This window comes from Triticum aestivum, chromosome 5D (assembly GCF_018294505.1).
Source record: "Triticum aestivum cultivar Chinese Spring chromosome 5D, IWGSC CS RefSeq v2.1, whole genome shotgun sequence".
Classification (NCBI taxonomy): Eukaryota; Viridiplantae; Streptophyta; class Magnoliopsida; order Poales; family Poaceae; genus Triticum; species Triticum aestivum.
The window spans coordinates 5,453,617-5,481,444 of NC_057808.1; the positions used below are offsets into that span (position 1 = coordinate 5,453,617).

Consider the following 27,828-nt stretch of genomic DNA (forward strand, 5'->3'; position numbering starts at 1 on the left):
ATAATCTCGAATACATCACTGGCTAGGTAGCTAATAAAGATCGAATACTATAGAAGAATCTAGGCCACTCGCGGTTCCTGGGGCGCGGGCGGTGGGATCATATCTCCGGTCATCTGCTCAAAGAACCTGCCAGGTATTGGAGAACCTGACGTCCATAACAGCCATGTAGCGATGGACGTGCTCGTCCTCCTCCCTGACACGACGACGCACCACCTCCGGCGGGGCCGGCTCCCTCTGCACCGAATGTGGCCCATGCGAACGCCACCAAAGGAGACCAGGGTCGACGACGGGACCCGAGGCCGGTTTCCTCACCAAGCGTCGCGCCCCTCCAGGTAGCACCTCCCAGTGCCAGCCCGGCGGAGCCCAATCCCGGACATGGGTCCTCTGAAGCAGGACGTCGTCACGAACGGGTCGACGGCGAGGATGCGGGCCGGGCATCGTCGACAACAAATACTATATGCCGCAAAAGTAAAGTAACATTTTTTAAATGATTGGGTTGTGATTTCTTATATGCAAATTCTAAATTTTATAACTAAAAATATAATAAACTAAAAAACAACGACCATATCTAAAACTAACATTTCTAACATTTCTATAACTAAAATTGTATAACTAATTTTTCTTTAACATTTCTATATAACAAACATTTCTATAACATTAATACAGAAAAAACTAACATTTCTATATATAACTAACATTTCTATAACATTAATACAGAAAAAACAGAAAAAACTAAAAACTAATAACAGAAAAACTAAAAACTAAAAACAGAAAAACTAAAAACTAAAAACAGAAAAACTAAAAACTAAAAACAGAACAAAAATTGTGTATGTGTGTGTGTATGGTGTGTGTGTGTGTGTATGTATGTGTTGTGTGTGCAGGCGACGGCGACGGCGAGCCAAGGCGACGGCGCCGGCGGCGTGCGCGGCAGCTTCGATTGGAGGGAGAGGAGAGGGGGGACAGAGGCTCACAGCGCGGGCGAGGTCGAGGCGACGGCGACGGCGACAGCGACGCGTGCCGGTGCGGGGACGGGGACGCGGGCCGGTGCGGGGATGGGGACGGGCCGGCGACGCGGATGGCGCGACGAGGACGAGGGCGGCGTGACGGCGGCGGCGACGGCGCGGGACGGGGCGGCGGCGATGAAGAAGAGACAAGTGGGAGGAAACTGACGAAATTTTCGTAAGTGTTTCTTATATAGGATGGTCCTTTAGTACCGGTTGGAGCCACCAACCGGTACTAAAGGTCGATTTTGGCCAGGCCAAGCGGTGGGAAGCGCCCACCTTTAGTACCGGGTGGTGGCACCAACCGGTACTAAAGCCCCACCCTTTAGTACCGGTTGGTGCCACCACCCGATACTAAAGGGTGTGCGCTGCCAGGCGAGGGGCGCAGAAGTTTAGTCCCACCTCGCTAGTTGAGGAGCGCCAGAACCAGTTTATAAGCCCCGACGTGGGCACTGCATTGAGATCCTCTCAATAGCAGGCCTTCCGGGCCTACCTCTCCTACTCTGCCTGTGGGCCTACTGGGCTTGCGGGCCTGCATCCTGGCCCAACTACAGGTTGGGTTTCTAGTCGTATGCAGGCCGCTCTGGCCCAGTAGGTGGGCTTTTTTATTTTCTTATTTTTTTGCTTTATTTATTTTTGGTTTATTTAATTTTGAGTTGTTTTTTGCTGCATTTAGAGTTTCTTTGGGAATATTTTTGCTTTAGGTACAAAAAATTACAAACTTTCTGTTAGTGCCGGTAGTTTACAAATTTGACTAGTTTACATTTTGAATTATTTGAAATTTGTGTGAATCACTAGTTTGTGAATAACTTAACTTTCAAAATAGATTTTCAGTGATTCTTTTTTCTTATGTTTAATATTAGTGTGTTTTATCATTATATTCAATTTGGTAATGCTTAGGTTATTTAAAAAATGAAATCCCTTTGTAACGGATGAGTTTTCGTCTGAAACCCAGATACTTCGAAAGAGATTGTCCATTTTATACACGAAGTGCATCCAGTTTTGCGGTAACCCTCTCTACTTTTTTGCGCATGCTATGTGGGTGAAATTATGATACCATGCCAACTTTCAACCTTTTCTGAGTTCATTTGAAATGCTTTTCAATTTCAGGGTCATTTAGCTGAAAAAATCAGTAAATGCATGAAAGAATTTGTTTGGACATAAAATTTCTTCGCGTTTCAAATGCCAAAACACATAACTACCCTAACTATTACAGAGATTCCCTCCTGGGTGTGAAACACAGAAGAAAGTGATGATAGTGAAGCCGATCACATCCCAGATCTTTGGGTGTGAAACTTTTTCTTCGCGTATGTCCCTTTGCGCCGTAGCCATGGAAAATCTTCATCATTTAACTGGATGCTCGGGTCAATATTCACTGTGAATGGAGCAATTTCATCAAACTTTTCATAATCAAAGCGGACACCACTGTTTTGGTTGGTGCTCTTCTTATCTTGGGCGATCGTGTAAAATGTATTACCATTTATCTTGTACTATTTGAAAGTCATTATATTCGAAGATGGTAACTGGGACAGCGAGTACAGGTCATCTTCAATAGAGGCGTTATGCATGGTACGTGTCTGCAACCAGCCGGCGAAACTCCTGGTTTGTTCACGTGTAATCCAGTCATCAGACCGCTCCGGGTGTTTGGAGCGTAGAAAATTCTTGTGTTCGTCCATATACGGAGCCACCAAGGCGGAATTCTGTATAACTGTGTAGTGTGCTTCAGTGAGAGAATGTCCGTCAATACATATTTTTTGATTCCCTCCTAGCGTGCCTTTTCCATCCAGTCTGCCCTTATGCCGCGATTCAGGAACACCAATCGGCTTAACATCAGGAATAAAGTCAATACAAAACTCAATGACCTCCTCATTTTCATGGCCCTTGGAGATTCTTCCTTCTGGCCTAGCACGGTTATGAACATATTTCTTTAAGACTCCCATGAACCTCTCAAAGGGGAACATATTGTGTAGAAATACAGGACCCAAAATGCTAATCTCTTCGCATAGGTGAACTAGGACATGCGTCATGATGTTGAAGAAGGATGGTGGGAACACCAACTCGAAACTGACAAGACATTGCACCAAATCATTCTCTAACCTTGGTATGATTTCTGGATCGATTACCTTCTGAGAGATTGCATTGAGGAATGCACATAGCTTCACAATGGCTAATCGAACGTTATCCGGTAGAAGCCCCCTCAATGCAACCGGAAGCAGTTGCGTCATAATCACGTGGCAGTCATGAGACTTTAGGTTCTGGAACTTTTTCTCTGCCATGTTTATTATTCCCTTTATATTCGACGAGAAGCCAGACGGTACCTTAATACTGATTAGGTATTCAAAGAAGATTTCCTTCTCTTCTTTGGTAAGAGCGTAGCTGGCATGACCCTGATGTATGCCGTCTTTTCCATGCATATGTTGCTGGTCCTCCCGTGCCTCAGGTGTATCTTTTGTCCTCCCATACACGCCCAAGAAGCCAAGCAGGGTCACGCAAAGATTCTTCGTCACGTGCATCACGTCGATTGCAGAGCGGACCTCTAGATCTTTCCAATAGGGCAGGTCCCAAAATATAGATTTCTTCTTCCACATGGGTGCGCGTTCGTCAGCGTCATTTGGAACAGGTTGTCCGCCAGGACCCTTTCCAAAGACTACCTTCAAATCCTTGACCATATCATGTACATCAGCAGCAATACGGTGGCGAGGCTTCGTCCGGTGATCCGCCTCACCTTTGAAATGCTTGCCTTTCTTTCTTACGGGATGCCTGCTCGGAAGAAATCGACGATGTCCCAGGTACACATTCTTCCTACAATTTTCCAAATATATACTGTCGGTATCATCCAAACAGTGCGTGCATGCGCGGTATCCCTTGTTTGTCTGTCCTGAAAGGTTACTGAGAGCAGGCCAATCATTGATGGTCACGAACAACAAGGCCTTTAGGTCAAATTCTTCCCCCATGTGCTCATCCCACGCACGTACACCTGTTCCATTCCACAGCTGTAAGAGTTCTTCAACTAATGGCCTTAGGTACACATCAATGTCGTTGCCGGGTTGCTTAGGGCCTTGGATGAGCACTGGCATCAGAATGAACTTCCGCTTCATACACAACCAAGGAGGAAGGTTATACAAACATAGAGTCACAGGCCAGGTGCTATGGTTGCTGCTCTGCTCCCCAAAAGGATTAATGCCATCTGCGCTTAGACCAAACCATACGTTCCTTGCGTCATCTGCAAACTCCTTCCCGTACTTTCTCTCAATTTTTCTCCACTGCGACCCATCAGCGGGTACTCTCAACTTTCCGTCTTTCTTACGGTCTTCTCTGTGCCATCGCATCTCCTTGGCATGCTCTTTGTTTTGGAACAAACGTTTCAACCGTGGTATTATAGGAGCATACCACATCACCTTGGCAGGAATCTTCTTCCTGGGGCGCTCGCCCTCGACATCACCAGGGTCATCACGCCTGATCTTATAGCGCAATGCACCGCATACCGGGCAAGCATTCAAATCCCCGTACTCACCGCGGTAGAGGATGCAGTCATTAGGGCATGCATGTATCTTCGGCACCTCTAACCCTAGAGGGCAGACAGCCTTCTTTGCTTCGTACGTACTCTCGGGCAATTCGTTGTCCTTTGGAAGCATATTCTTTATCATTACCAGCAACTTTCCAAATCCCTTGTCAGATACACCATTCTCTGCCTTCCATTGCAGCAATTCCAGTGTGGTGGCCAACTTTTTCTTGTCAGCTTCGCAATTGGGGTACAACAATTTCTTGTGATCCTCTAACATGCGCTGCAACTTCTTCTTCTCCAAATCACTTGCGCAGTTTCTCTTTGCATCGACAATGGCCCGACCTAGATCATCAGCGGGCTCATCTGATGCCTCTTCTTCAGCTTCTTCCCGCATTGCCGGCTCAGCTTCTTTCCCCATTGTTGTATCATCGTATTCAGGGAACCCATGGCCAGGATAGTTGTCGTCGTCCTCTTCTTCTTCATTGTCTTCCATCATAACCCCTCTTTCTCCGTGCTTGGTCCAAACATTATAGTGGGGCATGAAACCGGACTTAAACAGGTGGACGTGAATGGTTCTTGACGTAGAGTAATTGTGATCATTCTTACAGACTAAACATGGACAAGGCATAAAACCATCCGCCCGCTTGTTGGCCTTAGCCGCAAGCAGAAAAGTTTGCACGCCATTAATGAACTCAGGAGAGCATCGGTCATCGTACATCCATTGTTGGCTCATCTTCATTACACAACACCGAATAGACCAAATTAATACAAGTTCATACATAAAGTTCATACAAGACCTAAATGCAACAAACAAATAACTCTCTAATAAAGAATTTAAATGCAACAACAAATGCGATCAAGATCGCAACTAAGGTAACAATTGATCCAACAGCATAATGATACCAAGCCTCACTATCAATGGCATATTTTCTAATCTTTCTAATCTTCAAGCGCATTTTCTCCATCTTGATCTTGTGATCATCGACGACATCGGAAACATGCAACTCCAATTCCATCTTCTCCCCCTCAATTCTTTTCAATTTTTCTTTCAAATACTAGTTTTCTCTTTCAACTAAATTTAACCTCTCGACAATAGGGTCGGTTGGAATTTCCGGTTCACAAACCTCCTAGACAAAAATATCTATGTCAACTTGATGGGCAGAATTTTTCATAAACATGAAATGCAACAACTAGTTTTAAAAGAGAATATACCACATCCGAATCATAACAAGGACGAGGGCCGACGGGGACGGATATCAAAACCATGGCACTATGTATAACAAACAACGTACGGGTAAGATAATTATATGAGTAACTATATATCCAAATCACACAAACATCAATTTGGTAATGTAAAACATTCATGAACAAGAGGCTCACCACAAGGTGGTGCCGGCGATGGAACGGTGCGGACGATCGACTGTGGTTACGACGGAGATTTAGAAGGCACTAAGTAAACCACACCTACATATGCAAACTAAGTGTTAGTTTTGACCACAAATTGCATATAAATCAAATACTAGCACATATATTTTCTACCAAATTACTAAACTCATAAATTAATCACTATTCAAAGCATTGCAAGAGCTAATCTAGCAATGAGAGATGAAAGGACAAAGTTGCTAACCTTTGTGATCATTTGAATGGATGGGGGCCTTCAAATCTTGACAAATTTTGGGCAAAATGTGTGATGAGCTCGAGAGGAAGAGGGGAAGAACAGAGAGGAGAGGGGAAAGGGGAAGAACAGAGCGAGCTCGGGTGGACGAAGGGCTTATGTAGGACGAACTTTAGCACCGGTTCAAGCCATGAACCGGTACTAAAGGTGCTGGAGGGGCCCCGGACTGACAACATCCTGCCACCACTCACTTTAGTACCGGTCTGTGGCACGAACCGGTGCTAAAGGTCGGCCACGAACCGGTACTAATGAAAGCGGCTGGCTAGCCGTTGGAACCGGCACTAATGCACACATTAGTGCCGGCTCAAAAGCAAACCGGCACTAATGTGCTTGACATTTGACCCTTTTTCTACTAGAACCGGCGCTGCCACCATAGAATAACCTTCATTGAATCTAAGTGCATCCACCACCGTGATATTATCCGATCTCACCACCAAGTTATTGCATCCTGTATCTCTTGCTAGCTTCAGTCCTTCAAGCAGAGCTGCCGCTTCTGCCGTCAACACATTAGCTACATGTTCTAGTCTCGCAGTGGACGCCGACATGAAAGATCCCCGATGATCATGGATGACAACACCACAAGACCCTGCATAATCTCCCTCTGCGAATGAAGCATCGACATTAAGGACAAGTTGTCCTGCTAGGAACGTCGGCCATCTGTTGATCTTGGGTGTAGATTTAGCTTGTACTCCGCGCACATAATTAATCGCTAGGGCAACCACCGCCGACGCTATTCGTTCTGGAGTCAATATTTCTTCGCCTCGCACGAACTGTCTTCTTTGCCACCATAAGAACCAACAAACTATTGATATGAGCTATGGTAGCTCGATCAATCAAGAATATTGTCACCGATAAGAATCATCACATAAAATGAACTCCAAAACTACCGAACCTGCTCGATCAGTCAATGAAGCAAAGTTAATATCTGTTGCGATTCCCAAAGCTTCGCAAACTGCTTGCACCCTTGCACACTTAAACAACATATGTGCTAAGTCCTCCGCACCATCTGTACAGTATGGGCATTGGGACATGTTTCCAACATAGTGATTCATAAGAGTACTCCGGCATGGGATGACATTGTGCAAGCATCTCCAGATATAAATTTTAACTTTCGCTGGCACTCTCAAACTCCACAACTTCTTCCAAACTGGAAGGGGCGCCATGGAGAAGCGGGCCAGACCACTGTCATCTCTATCGTAATTCACTTCCCATTGCTTATAATAGGTAGAACGTAATGAAAAAACGCCGCTCCTCGTGAGATGCCATGCAACATAGTCGTCTGTCTCCACATGGAATAATGGGATTTGTAGTATGCGTTCAGCATCAAGGTGCCAGAAATTCTCCTGGATTAACAACTCATCCCATTCTCCCGTGATTGGGTCAATTAACTCATTCACTTTAGTAAGTACTTGATTCCCCCTTACTGTTAAAACTTTTTTGGAGACGCTGTTAAGGATCCAACAGTCATCCCATATATTAATCTTTTCTCCATTGCCTACTCTCCAAATGTAACCCTTCTTGAACGTTTGAATTCCAGACCAAATGCTTTGCCACACATAGGACGACCCCTTCTTCAGTTGACAATTCAGAATGTCTCCTGTAGGGTAGTACTTGGCTCTCAGAACTCGTGCACATAATGAACCAAAGTTCTCAATTAGTCTCCAACACTGCTTTGCCAACATTGCCAAGTTAAAGCTATGAATATCCCGGAATCCCATACCTCCCCTCTCATTCGGAATACACATCTTCCACCATGCAAACCAATGCATCCTTTGTTGGTCCTCCTCATCACCCCACCAGTATTGAGACATTGCATCAGTGATTCCCTTGCAAATTTTGTTCGGGAATTTAAATATGCCCATCGCATAAGTTGGGATGGCTTGGGCCACCGCTTTCAGCAAAGCCTCTTTGCCTCCGAATGACAGAGTTCTCTCTTTCCATCCATTCACCATTGCTTGAATTGTTTCTATTATGTGTTTAAAACAATCAACACGGTCCACCCCTATCATGGATGGTAGACCCAAATATTTGTCTCAAATAGACTCCGTCATAATATTCATAATTTGACATACTTCTGCCTTCACCTCCGCATTTGTGTTAGGACTGAAAAATATAGAGCATTTTGATTCACTCACCAATTGACCTGAGGTTGCACAGTACTCATCTAAAATCCCACGCAGGGTGTTTGCATTGTGGGCATCTGCTCTCATGAGAATAAGAGAATCGTCAGCAAAAAGTAAATGAGAAATCGTTGGCGAATCTCTACACACCTGCACACCATTCAAGTTACCAGCCTCCTCTTCATGAGCAATAAGGGCCGATAGTCCGTCAACACATAAGAGAAACAGATATGGGGAGAGGGGGTTCCCCTGCCTCAAACCTCTCATTGATGAAAAAGGCAACGTTTCATTTGAGTTGAACCGAACCTTATACTCAACCGACCTTACGCAAGTCATCACCATTTCAATCTACTGAGCATGAAATCACAATTTGGTGAGCATGGCCTCCAAGAATACCCACTCAACTCTGTCATATGCCTTGTGCATATCTAACTTGATTGCACATGTTCCAAACTTCCCCTTCTTTCTCTTCTTCATCGTATGTAAGCACTCATATGCCACTATGACGTTATCAGTAATGATGCGCCCTGGCACAAATGCACTTTGTGTCTCATTGATTATATCTGGAAGAAAAACCTTCAGGCGTGCTGCAATCATTTTTGAGATCACCTTATAAACCACATTACATAAACTGATAGGCCTAAATTGGGTGATCTTCTCTGGGTTGTCCACTTTGGGAATCAACATGATAGTACTAGAGTTCCAACCTTCTGGGATCGTACCAGTATTGACAGCCACAAGAACCTCCTTCGTTAGATCTCCTCCGAGTAGGTGCCAAAACTTTTTATAAAAGATAGCATGTAATCCGTTTGGTCCCGGTGCTTTCAAATCACCAATACTAAATAAAGCTTTCCTGACCTCCTCCTCTGTGTACGGAGCCATAAGTGAGTCATTCATATAATCCGCAACACGCCTCTTAACTTTAGTTATAGCATTCATCGCGGTACATTAACTTCAGCAGAGAAGAGATGCTGAAAGTACTCAGTAATCAAACTTCGCATAGCTTCATTGTTCTCTCTCCATACACCTGAGTCATCAAGCAAGCGTTTAATGTAATTTCTTTTCTTCCTAGCCGATGCAAAATTATGAAAGAAACTAGTGTTCCGATCACTGAAATTTAGCCAGTTTGCGCGGCTACGTTGTACCCAATAGATCTCTTCTCCAAATTTTCTTCTATCTCCATTAGCAATATTCTCTGCATGTCTCCCGCCTCGTCAGTGAGAGGGCCTGACCGCAGCAATTCCAACACCGCCTTCAGCTCCTTCAAACGCCGATGGGGAGCCTTCAAGATCGAACGATCCCATTCGTGCATGGTGGCGTGTACACTTGATGTGCGCTCTGCAATGGGTGCCAACGGATTGGTTCGATCCCAAGCTTCAAACATAATTTGCATAACATTCTCCTCTTGCAGCCACCTAGATTCAAAGCACCTCTGATGGGTTCGCTGATGGTCCCCCTGTACATGTCCCTCTGTATCAATGAATATCGGTCTGTGATCAGACTTGGTGTGTGGAGCATTAGTAATATTTGCTCAAGAAAAAGCTCATGGAACTGACCATTACATACCGCTCTATCGAGGCGTTCTCTAAGCCTCCTCCTCCTCCAACTATATAAATCACCACTACAACCCATGTCCTCCAATTCACAATCAACAAGGGCGTCTCTGAAATTTTGCATCATGTGCATTAGCCTCGGTTCACCGCCCTCCTTCGCGTGGGAGTATAAGATCTCATAAAAATCCCGGCTATCAACCACGGGAGTTTTATTCGTTGATGTAGATCACACAAACATGACCATGATAGATGTTTATCTTCCCACTTCGGCTCACCATAAAACCCTATAAACCTCCAAACCTCATCCGTGCCATCCCCCACGGTAACTGCTTCTGGACGTCCAGAAGCGCTGTTTGTGCTGCGGCATTAGCCATGCCACGGCAGTTCCGACATATGAGTTTCATTATTCACGACGATCACCCACCAGTCAAACAAGCCAAAATGTCATACGTCCAAACCCTAACTCGCAAGGAGCAGAGTAGATGGAAATCAAGACTGCACGAACCTTGCCGAGGGATCGGCCAGAGCTGCAGGACAGAAAACCGATCGTTGCCGAAAACAACAATGGGACAAAACACCGCTCGCTGCCGAAGCCAACGCCGGGACAGAAAACTTGGACGATCTTGAAATTGTCTCCTAATCCGGTCAGCAGCCAAGTTCCTGATGCATAAGCACCAGAAGGACCAAACGCAACAACGCCGTGGTAGTAGTCATCATGACAAAGAGGCAACACGTGAGAAAAACCAGCCTGCGTCGGCGCGGCGAGGTGGTATTATTTAATAGGAGGACCAACTGTTAATCCATATCTATACTCATATAGAGTATACAAATATAAGGTATATGGACCATTGGATCTGTGCACTAGTAGAAAACAGGGCTTTCGTTCAGGCCTGGCCAGCCCATTAGTCCCGGTTCCGCACGAACCGGGACCCATGGGGTGCATTAGTCCTGGTTCGTGAGCCCAGGGGGCCGGCTGGGCCACGTGGGCCATTGGTCCCGGTTCAACGCACGAACCGGGACCAATGCGCCTCGCCCCTGGCCGATGACCATTAGTCCCGGTTTGTGCCACAAACCGGGACTAAAGGGTGGGTCCTCGTTGCGGCCAGAGTTTAGTCCCATGCCAACTTTCAACCTTTTCGTAATTCATTTGAAATGCTTTTCAATTTTAGGGTCTTATAGCTCAAAATAATTAGTAAATGCATGAAAAATAACAAATGAAGTCAGAAAGGATTGGAAAATGATGATGTGGCTTTGAATGGTGCATTTTGAACACACAAAAAGTCAGGAGTTCAAATAAGTTTTAAAAAATGGAATCCCTTTGTAACAGACGAGTTTCCGTATGAAATCCTGATACTTTGAAAGAGATTGTCCGTTTTGTACACGAAGTGCATCCAGTTTTTGCCGTAACCCTCTCAACTTTCTTGCACATGCTATGTGGATGAAATGATGATACCATGCCAACTTTCAACCTTTTCAGAGTTCATTTGAAATGCTTTTCAATTTTAGGGTCTTATAGCTCAAAATAATTAGTAAATGCATGAAAAATAACAAATGAAGTCAGAAAGGATTGAAAAATGATGATGTGGCTTTGAAGGGTGCATTTTGAACACACAAAAAGTCAGGAGTTCAAATAAGTTTTAAAAAATGAAATCCCATTGTAACAGACGAGTTTCCGTATGAAATCCTGATACTTTGAAAGAGATTGTCCGTTTTGTACACGAAGTGCATCTAGTTTTTGCCGTAACCCTCTCAACTTTCTTGCACATGCTATGTGGATGAAATGATGATACCATGCCAACTTTCAACCTTTTCAGAGTTCATTTGAAATGCTTTTCAATTTTAGGGTGTTATAGCTCAAAATAATTAGTAAATGCATGAAAAATGGTGCATGAAAAATAATAAATAAGTAATTAGAAACAAAATAATATAAACTTTATTAAAATATATAAGTAGAAACAAAATAAAATAAATTTTAATAAAATTTATGAAACTAAAATTAACAAAGTATTTTCTGTTCAAAACATTATAAGAAACCTCTAGTATTATTGAAACTAAAATCATATAAAATTGATGCAACTAAAATTATCGAAGTATTTTCTGTTCAAAATCTTTAAAAGCAAAAAGAATTTTCATAAAGAACTTTTTTGATAGAAACTTTAATAGCAAAAAGAATTATCATAAATTAAAATAAATATGTCATTAGAAACAAAATAAAATAAAATAAATAAGTATTTTGTTGTAAGTAGAAACAAAATAAAATAAATAAAGCAAAAAAGAAAACAAAATAACTGGGAAAAAATAAAAAAATGCCACCTACTGGGCCACCACGGCCTGAATACGACTAGAAACCCATCCATGGGCCAGGATTCAGGCCCGCAGAAGGCCCAGCAGGACATTGGTCCCGGTTGGTGCCACGAACCGGGACCAATGCGCCCCTTTGGTCCCGCTTGGTGGCACCAACCAGAACCAATGCCCACCCGTTAGTCCCGGTTGGTGCCACCAACTGGGACCAAAGCCCTCTGCTTCCCGCCCTTTGGGCTGCTGAAAAAGAGGCCTATGGTCCCGGTTGGTGGTACCAACCGGGACCAAAGAGGGGCATTTGTCCCGGTCCGTGACAAGAACCGGGACTAAAGCTTCATGTATATAAGGCACACTTGTGAAAATTTTGGTTTGCATCTTGCAGTTCGCCCCCGACGACGCGCGCGGAGAGGACACCGCCAGGCTGCCGGACGCCGTCGCCATCGCCCACGCCGACGCCGTCGCCGTCGCCCCCGCCTCGGAGCCCATGCCGACGCCGTCCGCCCCCACGCCGTCGCCATCCGCCGCGCCCGTGCCCTGCTCCGCGCGCCCGCCCGGATCCTCTGCACGCCGACGCCGTCCGCCGCCGCCACCGTCGCCGTCGTCGACGCCGTCGCCGCCCCCGCCGTCGCCCTAGCCGGCCGGCCCCGCTGTGAGCCGCCGCCGCCCCGAATCCTTTTTTTCATTTTTTTGTATATGTATTTTTTCCATGTATATATACTAGTAAGTGTTTAATAGAATTAGTTAGATTAGTTGAATTAGATGTTTTTCCATGTATTTTAGATTAGTTGAATTAGATGTTTTTTTGTCAATTTATGTATATACATGTGCATATTTAGAAAAAAAATGTGTTGAAATAGTTAAATATAATAGAATTAGTTAAACAAGTTTATTTTTAGTAAGTGCTTAGTAGTTGAACTAGTTGATTTAATAAAACTACTTTATTTTACTATACAAGTAGTTTATTTTAGTAAGTAGTACTTTATTTTATTTATAGTAAGTGCTTAATTAGTAGTTGAACTAGTTGATTTAATAAAACTACTTTATTTTACTATATATAGAAGTAGTTTATTTTTAGTAGGAACTACTTTATTTTATTTATTTATAGTAAGTGCTTAGTAGTTGAACTAGTTGAACTACTTTATTTTAGCAAGAAAATTGATAGAACTAGTTTATTTTTTTTAGTTCAAGCAATTAATCCCGCATCGACGTCGACGATGCCTATCCCGCATCCTCGTCGTCGACTCGGCGGAGGAGGCCGGCTTGATCAGAGGGGCCATGTCCGGGACTGGGCTCCACCGGGCTGGTTTTGGGAGGTGCTACCTTCCGGTGGGCGTAGGTTGGTGAGGAGCCAGCCCGTCGTTGACCCGATCCTTGTTTGGTGGCGGTCGCGTGGGCCAGTGACGGTGCCGAGGCTTCCGGACACCGCGGAGGTGGTACGTCACCGTGTCAGCGAGGAGGACCAGCACATCCGTCGCTACATGGTTGCGTTGGAGGGTAGGTTCGACAATACCTGGCAGGTTCTTCAGGGATCTCACTGGAGCTATGATCCTGTGATGGTTCCGTCCCTTTGGGTGTCCACCGCCCACGCCGATACCCGTCAGGCGCTACTGTCTAGCTGTACTAGCGATGCTATATGTATGATAGTATTCGAGGTGTATTAGTGATAATATTCGACGATGTACGGACGCATGGAGATGATGTAGTTTTGCTTATAATTGAATGCATCCTAATTTGAATACTACTTTATTTTATGATTTGATTTTGCTTATTGAATGCTCAAAGTGGAAAACTACTCCTACTTTGAATGCTAAAATTGGAGAGCACTATGCAAGGCGTATGCATATGATTAGTTGATAGCTTATAGGGTTTTTGTTTTCGCAGAAATCTAGGAGCCCCCGGCCCCTCCATCATCCCCGCCGTCGTCCCCGTCACCGCCCCCTCCGACATCAAGGTGAGACTAGCCAAATCCTCTTTTAGAAAGATAATTAAACGATATTTCGGGTTGACTGTAAGTCTGTCGAGTCTCCACCATATATGAGAGGACGAAGAATCCCGACTGTTGTCGTGGGGGTAGCTTCTCCTTCGTTCCCGTGTGTTAGAAAATTTGGTGTAATGCACTCGAGAACGAAAGGAGGAGCTACCATACCATCACCGACGGTCGCAAATGTCAGAGAGGAATCAGTGAGGGAGAGTTCCACCATATATATATGAGAGGACGACGAATCCCGACTGTTGTCGTGGGGGTCGCTTCTCCTTTGTTCCCGTGTGCTAGACATTTTGGTGTAATGCACTCGGGGACAAATGGAGGAGCGACCATCACCAACGGTCGAATGTATACACCACGTGAGCTGAGAGTTTTGAAGAAAAGACTCGACAAACCGATAGTCAACCCGTGATGAATAATAATGATCTAACTTAGGTTTTTTAGTACATATATTTAATTGTATACGTTTAATATTTGAATTATGAACATAGGAAATGTCGTACTCGGACGACGAAAGTCTCCCGGGGGAGTGTGACTGGTGCCACGACGACCGAGGTCAGTGCGACAGGCCTCACCTGGACGAAGATCGGCGCTTCAGTATTAAGCTGGAGGAGACCTTCGATGTTGAAACGGTACGCAATGACGACAAGTGTTATTTTTTCGTAATTAAGCACGACTTCAACTATTTTAACGTGTACTTTTCATCTTTTACAATTCGGCTAGCTTATCCCATGCCATGCAAGACGCTACGTCTTGGAGAGGATGTGTTTTGAAGACCATGAAAGTATGGAAACAAAGAAAATTCACCTAAGGACCCATCATGATATAGATTTTGAAGTAAATCTGTATAATTCTGAGAGCGTAACCCATTTTGGTTGCAAAAATTGGGAAGCATTTTGCAAGATGTATGGTTTTGATGAGGGTATGCTTGTCACCATAGATCTTGGTGATCCTGACATCGAGCAAGACAATATGGACATTTGGGTCCGTGTTGATACGCCTCCAATTTTACCGCTATGTGAGTTTCTCAAACATAGTTATTAGCTAATTTATATTGTTCATTTCAAAATAGTTGACAGCTTATTTTCATTGACAACTTATTTTGATTGTTCAAACAATGTGCGGAACATGGTAGACAGAACCTACTACACCGATGGCTCTGAGTTAACTTATAAGGAGAAAACTCATCTGGTCGGATTTTGTACTGATCTTGAGAATTACAATATCTATTGTAAAACTTCTCCACATTATGGTCAATACGTGCCACTAGTGCACGTGTTGAACTACGGTAACTACTATGGAGATACCCTGGTAAGATTTCTTACTATTACGACATCCGTGCATCTTTTGCGTACTTCTAAAACTAGTACATCATTGCTAACTATGAAGTTATTACTATGTTTTTCAACAGATAATCCCAGAGGATTGTGTGCCTCATTTGATGTATCAGAATGGTAGGCTTGATGTTTTAAACATACAACCAGGTCATCCCACGAATCTCAACTGTCCATACCGGATTTCTAAAAGAAGTGGAGACATTCAAATCAAAGAATGGAAAAAATGTATGGACAGTCGAAGGAGGTTCTTGGAAGCAAAAGGAAGCGAAGCGCAAGAATTGGAGACAAGATGATCTCCATTCTTCATAATGGAGAGTCAGGGTCTATATTGTTTTATGCTATTTTACCTTAAAGAGGGTATTTCGGTCCTACCTAATACTGATGATCATGTGCTAAGAACAATTAAGTAGGGTTGGTTCGATGACTATGAGGATGATGATCGTATGACTGGTTATTAATAATGAGTAGAAGTTGTATGATGATGATTAGTAGGACTTGTTATTATATATGATGATGCATGATGCGCGCATGAAGAGTTATTATATATCAGCGGGTGAAATGAACATGGATTGGATTGAAGTGAAGGCAACATGCATGTGGTGCATGTCGAAAGTAGTACAATCCAAACTTGGTCAAGTTAGGATTAGTATTACTTTCGACATGCACCACATGTTGCCTTCACTTCAATCTAAGCCATGTTTAGGCATAGCAGTACGTAGCGTTGATAAACCAAGCATGGAGATATAAGAAAGGACACTTCTCTCTAATAGCTACCTAATAACAACCTAAATTAACCCCCAAAACCCCTAAATCAGACCCTTTAAAAAAACAAAAACCTCAGCTCCAGCCAGATACTGACGCATGGCACCAACCGGGACCAAAGGCCCCCCGGCCTGGGCTGGCCGCAGCGGCCACGTGGAGGCCCATCTGTCCCGGTTCGTGTAAGAACCGGGACTAAATGGTTAGGGCATTAGTAACGACCCTTTAGTCCCGGTTCAAAAACCGGGGCAAAAGACCCTTACCAACCGGGACAATAGGCCCTTTTTCTACTAGTGGTGTAATCCAACGGCTCACATCGATCCAATTGCTTTAGATAGAGGACTACGTGGCCACATACAAACCGTGGGATAGGCTAATCTAACGGCCCACTATGCAGGGATTCGCGGTGGGTGGCCATCCTTGTGCTGCAAACTGACACCGTGCATGCAGGCTCGCGATTCTCTCTTCTTCTATACTGGCCACTGCTACCTAGAAATCTCTGGCAAGCTCATGAGAAAATAACTGCTGCCCTACAGTGGAGTACTACTTGCAAGCTACTAGCAGGAAGAAAAGAACGCATGCAGCATGCAGCCTCGGAAGAGTGCATTTAACATATTAGAAATGACATTAGTTTCTAAAACTTACATAGGTTCTCAGGATTTTTTTGGTTTGTTAAAAGTCATAAAAAAATTCAAACATGTAATGGTCTACATGTTTGCTGAACTGATATTTTCTTATAAAATTATTATGAAGAATACGGCAATGCTTCATCTCATGGTCGGGAGCCCTTCTCCTCCCTTCCTGATCAGTGCTTCTCCACCGGTAGGTGTCTGTTCTTCATCCTTGCCTTGCGTCCTCTATCGCCAGATCCATGACCATGGAGGTAAGAAGCAGAAGTCAAGGCTGCCTCATCGACATCAAGGTTCGGGGTGATGATGCTATGCATCGACAAGCAGCAAGTAGCAGCATCGCCACCATTCTGGGCAGCTCAGTGGTGGCGATGTCTATTCATTGAGGCATCACCACCACTCCTCCGGCAAGCACGCGGGTGGTTGGCAACTCTTCCTCATCTTCCAACTAAAATTGTCTAGGTAGCAGAGATTCATCTCCTTGTTTTCTGAACAAGCCTATTATTTTCACAATCTTTTGAGATAAATCTGTTTTCATGTGTGATTGTCTCTTCTCTGTGACTACATACCACTAAGGTCAATAGCGATAGGCTTTGGTCAACGTCCAAACTACGTCTGCTAACTGCGCGAATTCTACCGCCATAGCCGGTGGTGGTAGCTCATTAGCCTACCGCCAGTGACAGTGACGGTAGGCTTCCATCGATTGCAAGTGTGTGTGTGTCGTTGCATGCATACATGTTCATACAGAGCACTCCATCACCTTGCTGCTGATATGCATGTCTATTCGTAACTTTTTTTTGACGGGAATGCCTTCAGGCTAGCTTTATCTATACGAGAGAGGAATTTCTACCACGCACCGGACCTCCCGTGCATGCATCCAACACCTCTTTTATTGCTGTGTGGGACCACTAACATCATGAGTGTTTTGTGTACTCATCAAGTTTCATTCAAACAAATAGACGTCCAATATATGTTGCAGTAAAAGTTTGATTTTGCATTCTGTTTGCACAATTGAATTTTTTTCTGACAAGATTTTTAAAACAAGACTAATATTGAATATATTTGTAGAAACTACTCCCTCCCTTCCTAAATATTTCTCTTTTTAGAGATTTCAAATGGACTACCACATACGGATGTATATAGAAATATTTTAGAGTGTAGATTCACTCATTTTGCTCCGTATGTCGTCAGTTGTTGAAATCTCTAGAAAGACAAATATTTAGGAACGGAGGGAATACCTTTTAGGCAACTAAATCACCATACTTCAAACATGTTTCGTACAATATTTTTAATTCCATGTGAAAAAGTAAAAAAAATTATTCTATTTCGTAAAAAAATCTTACTGTTTCACTATGGTTCGCCGTGTTCCGTTGCATATCATAATGTTACATTGTGTGCCAATGTGTATCAAGCTGATTCTTTTTAATTTTACACTGTTTTACCATGTTTCAATGCTTGAATTTTAAAACTTGTTGAAATATATTCAAAAGTGGTCTCGTATTAAAGTTGTCGTCGTCATAAACACAAATATGGAAATGGGTCACAAATTGCACTTTTGGTTCAAAACATAAAATAGATTCTAACTTGGGAATAAAATTAAAAAGTATTTGATGGTGGAGCCTAGCCAGAACAGTGTGCTTCCATGTGGTCAGAGAAAGATGTAACCAACTACCAGCAGTATCAAACTATCAATGCATTTCATGGCATCGGATCTCCAAACAAAATCAACGGTTGTCCCATGCATGGGACATCCCGTGCATGGGAGAATTTCTTTTCACTTATCTGTTCTTCCTATATAGTGCAGGAATAAGTTTGAATGCTAGCCATTGCTATTGTTGCATCCAACGGCATAAAAAGTTAAAAACTAGCGAATACCTGAGTTTTAAGCCATGGTTAGACTGTATCGGACGGTGGACATTCTCTTGGAGCTCATCTCTAGAAACTTCGCTTGCACCCACGTGCCCAACAGCAATCGGCCTCTGTTCTCTGAGCTGTCTGTCTCCTCGCGACCTAGCCCGTAGAGGCGTCCTGTTTCTCCCTCTCCTCTTTGACTGGGAGTCCGGTAACACAGTTCCATATCCATTCTCCCGGGTCCTAATCCATCTCTCTAGCCTTACTGAACATAAAACCCATCGTTCCGCCGGCAGAAACAAGAACCTGAGCCTCGGTCTATATGGAATTAGAATGGGGACTAAATTAAAAAATGCAAACACGAAACTTTGGAAACAAATGCTAAAGTACTCCCTCCGTTTCATAATGCAGTGCCTATAGATTTTTGGAAAAGTCAAACCTTACAAACTTTGACCATCTTTATGGCGAAAAACATTTACATTTTGAATGCCAAACATATATTATTAGATTCACCGTAAGATGTATCTTCGTATTATATATATTTGACATTGTATATATAAATAGTTTTGCCTATAAACTTGGTCAAAGTTTGTAAAGTTTGACTTTATAAAAAATCTATAGGAACTACATTATAGAACGGAAGGAATAACTCTTATGATTGAACATCAAAGCAACATGCAAATTACAGCTGGAACGAAAACGGTAAGAAAGTTTTGCATGAAGAGGCTAAAGAGTAAAGAAACTTCCAATTTCCTTCGAAGCCCCCAGCACCCTCGCTCCAGCATCCCCATTTATTGCCACTTCGTGGTGGCTTCAAGCAATTGGACACCACATAGAGCAGTGCCAACTTCTGTCCATTTCGAGATTGACAGCGCCGCCACACAACAAGAAGCACTAGTGCAGAATTGGACTTTAGTCCCAGTTCGTGAGGCCCTTCAGTGCCGGTTCTGAAACTGGCACTAAAGGGCGGGGACTAAAGGTCCCCCTTTAGTCCCGGTTCAACACGAACCGGGACCAAAGGCCCACCACGTGGCACGAGCCCGCGCTGGGGGCTTGGTGTGACGCCCGGATAATTATGCTACAGTAAACCTACGCTAATGATGTCACATCACCTCTGTTAGTGTTGATAATCTCGCGTTAGTTCAAAACCGGATCAAAATTCAAATTCAAAATATAGCAAACAATAAAAGTTTTTAAATATTAAAACTAAAATGTTCGGAGTGAACCAAATATTGCATAGATAATAATGGTGGAGAAACCTAACTTTAATAAAGTGTTTAAGTGTTCAAAATAATTAAAATAGAGGTTTAAATATTAAAATAAATGCCTTTTGAATTTTACAAAATATTAAACTATTTTAATTTGGGTTGAAAATTAATGTGGCAATAGTATATTTAAAAGTATTAATTTAAGTGCTAGTGATAATTTTTATAAAACAAAAGAAAAAGAAAACTAAAAAAACTAAAAAAAACCAGGCTAGTTGGGCCTCGGCCCAGCGAGTGGCCTGCCAGGCCGGCCCACTCCCTCCCCTGGCCTATAACCCCCTGGGCACCGAACCCTAGCCCGATCCCCCCTTCCCACTCGCCCCCACTTCCTCCCTCGTCTCCCCCCCTCATCCCGATCCAGATCGGGGCAGCGCAGCTCGCCGCCGTTCGCCCCGCCCCCCCGACGCCGTCGGTGCCCCCCCCATCGCCGCCTCGTCCCACCACCACCTCGCCGGTGCCACCTCCCCATCGGAGCGCCCCGGCGCCATTCGCCACCATGCTGGCGCACGCCTCCTCGTCCCCGCCACCACGCCAGCGCCCCTCGCCGAGGCCACCTCACCGCCGGACCCCGCCGCCCGTCTTCGTCCTCCGCCTCGACCGCGCCTCCTCGCCGGACTCCTCCGTCCTTGCGCCGCTGTCCTCGCCCAAGACATGGAGGGATCTCGCGCCTCCCCGACGCCCCCACGACGCCGCCCCGTGCTGGGCTTCCTCCTCGGGCCGCCGCACGCCGCCACCGACTCCGGCCACCCCGAGCCTCCCTCGAGCCTGCTGCCAAACCCTACGGCTCCACTGTGAGCTCCGCCGCGAAATCCCTCTCCCCCCCCCCCCCGTGCTCGATTCCGCTGCCTAGCCCTCATCCCGTTGAGCACCGAGCTTCGGCCGCCGCCATGGGCGGCGAGCACCATGCTCCCGAACCCCCCTCTGCCCCCAGCGGCCTTCGGCCCGTGCCGCGTACGCGCTCGACCCGCCGGGCCCGCGCCTCGGCCGCGCTCACCGTGGCCCCGCCTCCATCGTGCCCGCACCGTCGCCCCGCTCCCCCCCCCACGATGGCCTTGCCGCTGCTCCACCGGAGCTCCCCGCCGTTCGCCGCCCCGCACGCCCAGCTCGCCGGCACACCGGCGCCCGCGCCCGCCAGCCGCCCCGTCGGGTGCGCCCCCGCGGGCCAGCGCCCGTTCGGGGCTATGCCCGTTAGCGCCCATGCCTGCTATGGCCTTTGGGCCAATGACACAAGGGGCCCAGCCCATTGGAACGTTTAAAATATATATATATATATATATATATATATATAAAAGAAAATAAAATAATAATAATAAATAATAATAATAATGATTATAATAAATTAATTAATAAAAATAAATAAATAAATAAATGAAATAAAAATAAAAATAAAATTAATTAATTAATTAACTAAATTAATTAAGTTAATTACTCTTATTTAAATTAATCTAATTAGATAATTAATTTAATTAAACAGTAATTATTTAGCTAGACCCTAATTAAACTAAACAGGGAATGACAGGTGGGTCCCACTGGACCCACATGTCAGTTTGACTTAGTCAACCCCTATTGACTGCTGATGTCAGCATGACATCATGCTGATGTCATAAATCCATATTTCGAATTAAATTAAATAAATAATAAAATTCTAGAAATTAATAAAATCTTTAGAAAATCATATCTTTTAATCCGTAACTCGGATTAAAATATTTTCAACATGAAAGTTGCTCAGAACGACGAGACGAATCCGAATACGCAGTCCGTTCGTCCACCACTCCTCCCTAACCTATCGAACTCGCAACTTTCCCCCTCCGGTCCATCTGTCCGAAAACGCAAATACATCGGGAATACTTTCCCGGATGTCCCCCCCCCTTCGCCGGTACCACCTACGGTCGCGTTAGGACACACCTCGCACTGTTCATTGTCATGTCACGCATCGTCATGCTTATGTTTGCATTGTATTTACTGTTTCTTCCCGCCTCTTCTCTCCGGTAGACTACGAGACCGACACTGCTGCTGCCCAGTTCGACTACGGAGTTGACGACCCCTCCTACTTGGCAGAGCAACCAGGCAAGCCCCCCCCCCCCTTGATCACCAGATATCACCTATGCTTCTCTATACTGCTTGCATTAGAGTAGTGTAGCATGTTACTGCTTTTCGATATCCTATCCTGATGCATAGCCTATCCTTGCTACTACTGTTGATACCTGTACCTGCAATCCTACATGCTTAGTATAGGATGCTAGTTTTCCATCAGTGGCCCTACATTCTTGTCCGTCTGCTGTGCTATACTATCGGGCCGTGATCACCTGGGCGGTGATCACGGGTATATACTTATATACTATATACATGACACATGTGATGACTAAAGTCGGGTCGGCTCGTAGGAGTACCCGCAAGTGGATCTTTGTGGCGGAGCGACAGGGCAGGTTGAGACCGCCTAGGTGAGAGGTGGGCCTGGCCCTGGTCGGCGTTCGCGGATACTTAACACGCTTAACGAGATCTTGGTATTTGATCTGAGTCTGGCCATTTGGTCTATACGCACTAGCCATCTACGCGGGAGTAGTTATGGGTATCCCGGCATCGTGGTATCAGCCGAAGCCTTCGTGACGTCAGCGACTGAGTGGCGCGCGCCGGATTGGACTGGAACGCCACTAGGCTAGGTCTGCTTCCGGCCGCGTACGCAACGTGCAGGTGTGCATAGGGCGATGGGCCCAGACCCCTGCGCGCATAGGGTTAGACCGGCGTGCTGACCTCTCTGTTGTGCTTAGGTGGGGCTGCGACGTGTTGATCTTCCGAGGCCGGGCATGACCCAGAAAAGTGTGTCCGGCCAAATGGGATCGAGCGTGTTGGGTTATGTGGTGCACCCCTGCAGGGAAGTTTATCTATTCGAATAGCCTTGTCCCTCGGTAAAAGGACGACCCGGAGTTGTACCTTGACCTTATGACAACTAGAACTGGATACTTGATAAAACACACCCTTCCAAGTGCCAGATATAACCCGGTGATCGCTCTCTAACAGGGCGACGAGGAGGGGATCGCCGGGTAGGATTATGCTATGCGATGCTACTTGGAGGACTTCAATCTACTCTCTTCTACATGCTGCAAGATGGAGATGGCCAGAAGCGTAGTCTTCAACAGGACTAGCTATCCCCCTCATATTCTGGCATTCTGCAGTTCAGTCCACTGATATGGCCCTTTACACATATACCCATGCATATGTAGTGTAGCTCCTTGCTTGCGAGTACTTGGATGAGTACTCACGGTTGCTTTTCTCCCTCTTTTCCCCTTTCTATACCTGATTGTCGCAACCAGATGCTGGAGTCCAGTAGCTAGAGATCCCGAGGATGATGCTACATGGAGTTCGGCTTCGAGGAGTAGTTAGGAGGTCCCAGGCAGGAGGCCTTGCCTTTTCGATCGTTGCTACTTTTGTGCTAGCCTTCTTAAGGCAAACCTGTTTAACTTATGTATGTACTCAGATATTGTTGATTCCGCTGACTCGTCTATGATCGAGCACTTGTATTCGAGCCCTCGAGGCCCCTGGCTTGTATTATAATGCTTGTATGACTTATTTATGTTTTAGAGTTGTGTTGTGATATCTTCCCGTGAGTCCCTGATCTTGATCGTACACATTTGCGTGCATGATTAGTGTACGGTCAAATCGGGGGCGTCACAAGTTGGTATCAGAGCCGACTGCCTGTAGGAATCCCCCTTTCCACACTCCTTGGCCGAAGTCGAGTCTAGACATTACAAAACTTTTACTAACATGCTGTGTGTCTTACGGGCCCACATCGCCATTGGGTGGTACTAGGATCTTTTACTCCTCGACCTTTACTCTGGGACTCTGATCTCTCTTCTATTCGGGTTAAATGATTTTACTAAATCTAACATTAGGATCTCGTTATCACTTTCACCCGGAGAGCCCCTTATTACTGATGATCGTCTGTTGCACGTGAAGACCCTGAAGATACTCTCCGCTGATAACCCGAGAACTTGTGTTCATCGCTTTGGCAATTCCCTTTCATCGATAAACTCCTATGGATAACCACGTATACTCGCCATTCAAACAATGTTTCCCAGATGATCTTGTTATTACAAGATAACCCGAAATTCTCTCTGTTGTTCCGAGAATCCTTTGAGCTTACTACCTTGCTGTTCATTGTCACCTGAATACCCCTACGGATAATCCTCGCCCTTACCGAGTATCCGCTCATCCCCAGTGGATTCAAGTATATCACAAAAGTGTTCAGAATGACATTCGATCTTCCGAAAATCCTCAGGAGCCTATTTCTCTTGAAATTCTTGCTTACTAGCATTATGATTAATCCCATAAGTCTCGAAATCTTATTAGCACCCCTTGTCATTATCTTTTTGAGTCCATTGATTCAATATGTTGCGAATGCTCGCAATCCTCAATCAGATCCTAGAATTCATCCTTCCGGCTCAGACATCATTTTGTGTTTTCCATTTATTAATTCCTTTTCGTTTGAAACATATTTTACGCTACTACATATTGTACACGTTATGCATATATAAATAGAATTTCTCGTACAACCGATCATATATATCACATTGAATTTCTTGCACACGGCCATTCACGCATACACACACACACACACACACACACACAGATATATATATATATATACAATTTGGTATATACAATTTCTCCTACAATTTGCAGATCATTACATGGAGGCATTACTGCAGTAGCGGGTAATGGATTTCTCCTTTGGGATTTATGACCTGGTCGAGCAAAAATCCCGTTATTTCCTCTTAAATTGCTCGTACACGATTCTCTGGTAGGAGCTGATCCCGCATGTCCTTCATCTTTAAAGAAGAGATCAAAATATGCATGTATTATTAGTTGTGTGTATATATATAGATAATGATGTAAAAATTATGAATAGTGTTCTGGCAAACGTACCCATTGCTCTTTATCAGTTCTGCTCCTTTGAACGTCATCATGTGAATGTTCTCACAAACATAGTATGCACATAAATCAGTCCCCAGCGCCTGCTTCAGGGCCTTTACGAGAATAGAATTCAATCGGATAATAATTAATCAAGCATGCTAATTAATGGGATTGAAACTAGAATTAAAGAGATGTTAGCTGGCTAGCTAGTACTACTTAATTAATTACCTTTGGTCGACACCATATCAGCTTTTCTTTCCAGTGGGCATCAACCTGTTTGATGAAATTTTCCCAAGCCCTGCCCGTCGGCAAAGAAAATGAATAAAGGAGTTATTAATTAGTTGATATCAGGAAATGACGAACTAATGAAGCCGACATAGAGTTCAATAATGATTGAAATCTGTTGACCATCCCCTTCACGATTTCGTAGTCAACAACTGCTTTAAGTAGTGAGTCCAGTACTTCAACTTTTCCCTCGTCAACTTGAATGATTAACAAGATCGAGTGGAAACTGCATGCGCACACGTTTGCATGTATAATTAAGCGGGCATGTGCATAACTCATCAACTACCCTAAACCCTATACACTTATTAACATCTAGCTAGTAATTAAGCAAAAACAGAATTTATAGTACAAGACATTGTGACTCACCCGAAGTTGTAAGGAAGTAGTATGTCTGGACAGGTATTAAGGCGCTTCAAGAACTCTAGCAAGATTTTCTTTGTGTCTTTTCGTTCCCATACACGCGTCCATGTCTCTTGATTAATGGTATTTGGGTCAATGAACCCAATGCCATAGCGTCTAGCTTTTTTCATTTTATGGATCTTCATTTTGCATAATACCACAGAAAAGAATAGTGAGGATAATTACAGGCAATGATCAATGAGCACTACAGCTAGCTAGAGACTTGATGAAATTACAGAAAGAAATCACTTACACACAACAGCAACTGACGATAGATTTGTCGAGTGCGTCTTGATTGAATAACTGAAACATTTCTTGAAACTCAACCCACAGATCTTTTGCATGGAAGTAATGCTCTTCCTTGACTGCCACCATGAGGGACTCTCGACCGGTAGTCTTGACTTCTTTCATGTATCATTCATGCAATTGATACATTCTCGTTGATAGAAGCTTGACCTCCTCAGGCTTCACCAGAGGCTGGCCGCGGGCATATTTCCATTTTAGTTGCTGCTCTGTAAAATTTTCCATGGGCTCAATGCCTAGGAGTTGTTCTATAGTGCATCTGATCTCTGCAGCCTGCCTTCTATGATCGTCGGTTATTACCAGCTGATCGTCGCCGGTACTCACATGTGTTGGTACAATGAGTGGGGGGATCGATTGCACCGCCTATTCTTCCAGCTGGGGAACAGTTTTCCCGCTTTTTTGGCAGCTGCCTGGCTGGAGATCGAGCTCGACTCATTTTTGTGTGCTTGATATGACTTCTTGATTTGGCGCTCATAGTCGGAGTCCCTATGCTTGGGAGCTAGCTAGTGGTTCAGCCATACGAATAAAGTGGTCAATGACATGCTCATGTACTTTCTCCTTTGGCGGCGGTCGCGGTTTTGGTCCAAAATGGGCCCTCAGTTGGGGTTGCACTTCGGCTTCGTTTTCCTCCACAGTCAGGTCGTAAGTCCTCTTCGGAAGAGGCTTGAGGCTTGGACCAAATTGGTATCTCTTGCCTCCTGTACTTGTACCGCTAGCCGCCGTAGCTGCGCGGCTCTCTTCCGCTGTTTCTTAGGCGGCGGAGATGGCTGATGTGATGCCTGACTTGGAGGAGGAGGACTGGGCTGATGCGGTGCCGAACTTGGAGGAGGAGTGGGCTGACACGGTGCAGGACTTGGAGGAGGAGGAGTGGCCTGACGCATTGGCAGACTTGGAGGACCAGGACTCTGCTGAGGCGGTAGCTGAATTAGAGAAGCGGGAGTCTGGTGACGCGGTGGCGTGTTGGAAATATGCCTTAGAGGCAATAATAAAATGGTTATTATTATATTTCCTTGTTCATGATAATTGTCTATTGTTCATGCTATAATTGTATTAACTGGAAACCGTAATACATGTGTGAATACATAGACCACAACTTGTCCCTAGTAAGCCTCTAGTTGACTAGCTCGTTGATCAATAGATGGTTATGGTTTCCTGACCATGGACATTGGATGTCGTTGATAACGGGATTACATCATTAGGAGAGTGATGTGATGGACAAGACCCAATCATAAGCATAGCACAAGATCGTGTAGTTCGTCTGCTAAAGCTTTTCTAATGTCAAGTATCATTTCCTTAGACCATGAGATTGTGCAACTCCCGGATACCGTAGGAATGCTTTGGGTGTACCAAACGTCACAACATAACTGGGTTGCCATAAAGGTGCACTACAGGTATCTCCGAAAGTGTCTCTTGGGTTGGCACGAATCGAGACTGGGATTTGTCACTCTGTGTAAACAGAGAGGTATCTCTGGGCCCACTCGGTAGGACATCATCATAATGTGCACAATGTGACCAAGGAGTTGATCACGGGATGATGTGTTACAGAACGAGTAAAGAGACTTGCCGGTAACGAGATTGAACAAGGTATCGGGATACCGACGATCGAATCTCGGGCAAGTACTATACCGGTTGACAAAGGGAATTGTATACGGGATTGATTGAATCCTCGACATCGTGGTTCATCCGATGAGATCATCGAGGAGCATGTGGGAGCCAACATGGGTATCCAGATCCCGCTGTTGGTTATTGGCCGGAGAGTCGTCTTGGTCATGTCTACATGTCTCCCGAACCCGTAGGGTCTACACACTTAAGGTTCGGTGACGCTAGGGTTATAGAGATATTAGTATGCGGTAACCCGAAAGTTGTTCGGAGTCCCGGATGAGATCCCGGATGTCACGAGGAGTTCCGGAATGGTCCGGAAGTAAAGATTTATATATGGGAAGTCTTGTT

At 44.7% G+C, this 27,828-nt stretch overlaps 1 pseudogene; it reads left to right on the forward strand.

Moving 5' to 3' along the window:
• LOC123124948 (cycloartenol synthase-like) overlaps positions 1 to 27,828 on the forward strand; it is a 51,631-nt pseudogene that overhangs the window by 10,059 nt on the left and 13,744 nt on the right.